At 32.0% G+C, this 2345-nt stretch overlaps 1 long non-coding RNA gene across 1 annotated transcript; it reads right to left on the bottom strand.

Annotated features, from left to right (window-relative positions):
- Positions 1-860: 860 nt before the first annotated feature.
- LOC145951867 (uncharacterized) lies at positions 861-1672 on the bottom strand. The gene is made up of 4 exons (XR_014429808.1): positions 1591-1672; positions 1359-1499; positions 1217-1267; positions 861-957 (listed from the first exon to the last, which is right to left on the bottom strand). It is a non-coding gene; the product is annotated as an uncharacterized LOC145951867 (long non-coding RNA).
- Between the last annotated feature and the right edge of the window lie 673 nt (positions 1673-2345).

Raw genomic sequence — 2345 nt, 5'->3', positions numbered from 1 at the left:
CGTAAATAATTTCTCCACCTGTGCCTGTAAATCAGTCAAATATTGTTCCTCAGAAGTCTTTGTAAAGGATATAAAAGTCAAAGATTATATAAAGTAAGCAACAGAAACAAAAAAACATACCATTACCCCTAGAAAAATTTCCACCCTGTTAGGACACAAAAACAAAAATTGGTGAATTATCATATATTGAATAAATGAACTTCCTTAGGAAATCTGAGAAATAAATGATGATTTCCTTTTTATCTTAGAATATTTTAGAGTGCCCTAGAAGATCATCTCTTAAGACTTATTCTTCTTTTATATTCTATGATCTGTTTCCTTATTTAATTTAAGTTAATTAGGATTTTGTAATTATAGGCATATCTTATTAGAATCTGATTTATAGTCATATCATGTAATGTATATAGGAATAAAATCTCCTATGACTATTTGTATTTATTGCCATCAAGGAATAAGCTTTGTAGTTCAGTAGCAGATGGATTCTTAAACTGAAATGGACAAGACAAATCACTGAAAACAGAGCATATAACCCAGTATTCAAGAGTCCTGAAGTCTCCCATTGAATATGATTCAAATCTTACATACTATCACTTCCTCATCTATTCCTACTCTCTTTATTACAATTCTTTGCACAGTAAAAAGTAATACTACTAATAAATCCTTATGACTAATATTCTGTTATCATTCTTTCTGCTATAAGCCTTCTTAATGGGACTAACAAAAGGCAAACAAAGGCTGAATGCGTAAAGGAATGTTTAGGCTTTGAACAGACATGAAAAATATGATGATGAAGGTTCATATACATGAACACCATATGAAATAATATGTAAAAAGACGAGTATAAAAATAACATTACAATACCTTATGCCATGGATGAGCTTTAATTTGTGGAAATTTGAACTCAGTGTAATTAGGATTCATACACTTGATTTCTTCCCTTGTTGGGGTGCCTAAAACCTGCATGTGAATCCAAACTTGTTCAGAAGTACTGAAATATAACAAGGCCCTGAACAATGCAAAAGTACAAAATAAAACAAAGGGAGTATTATGGATATCTACAAACTGTCTAGTTACAAGTAAATGCAAATTATGCAATTAATATAAATTCAAGAACAGGTCATTCAAAGCAAAAACCAGCTTGCAAAGACACAAAAAAAGCAGTTATCAGAATGCCATTTTACGAAGTGAATTTATTAATCTTTAGAATTTATCTTACCTTGATAATTTCAGCAAGCTGATCTACTCCACTCTCGCCAGGAAAGAGAGGCTAACAAAAATAAAAATTCATTCTTAGTTCCTGCACAAGTGCACATAAATGAATTCTAAAAATAGCAGAATCAAACATAAAAGCAAAATACCTGGCCAAGCAATAGTTCACCTAGTACACAACCAGCTGACCATATATCAATGGCCGTGGTGTACTCAGTTGCACCAAATATAAGCTCAGGAGCTCTATAGTACCTAGAACAGATGTAAGATATGTTTGGTTCCCCTTTGACCTGTCAAATATATGCAAAATTTACTCATGATAATGAACCAGATAGATAGTGAAAATAGACAATAGAAATTCAAGGTTGAGAATAAACATACCAAAACTTTTGCACTCCCAAAGTCACAAAGCTTCAGCTGGTGAGTGTGAGGATTGACCTGTCATCAGAAAACATCCAAAGAGATACAAATGAACTACCACATCATAATATCTTAAAGTAAATTAGTTTTACAAAAGGGGAAAATACATACAGAAGACAAGTTCGTGTTCTGGTAAGGACCACCGGTCTAATTCAACCTCATTAGATGGAATTTTGTCTAAATCATACGATCTATATGCAATGGCAACACAATGCAAGCTTTGAGCAGCCATGTCTAAATCATATTTTTTATTTATTTTTATCTCCCATGGTTCAATTCAATAATTTTAATTCCCTCAACAAACTTTCTATCACATGAAGTTGTTGTTCCTTACCTTTTCTTCTTTAATAGATTTCAAGTGACCATCAGAATCAACATATTGAGTACAAGTTTCTAAAACAATCTCCGCAGCTCCTTTCCAATGTATATGTACTGCAGAGTCCATCTGCCAAGCAAGTTACATTCATTATATATGAGATTATCATATGAAAGATGATGCAAACCATCCAATTGATATGTTTCAATATTAGAAAAGTAAAACTAATCTATTTCTGTAAATTAAATAAGTTAAAAATGAGAGTTAAAATTGAAAGTGCATGGGATGAATATTTATGTATCATAATGGCTATAAGATTCAGTAAATAAGCCATGAGTTGGAAAACATTTGTATCAAATAATTACCCGTTTCACAGCAACACCGTCTCGCTTTTTCTCAG

This window comes from Cajanus cajan, chromosome 9 (assembly GCF_000230855.2).
Source record: "Cajanus cajan strain Asha chromosome 9, NIPB_CcT2T_4, whole genome shotgun sequence".
In the NCBI taxonomy this organism is placed as follows: domain Eukaryota; kingdom Viridiplantae; phylum Streptophyta; class Magnoliopsida; order Fabales; family Fabaceae; genus Cajanus; species Cajanus cajan.
This window is presented reverse-complemented; position numbering and strand designations above follow the sequence as displayed.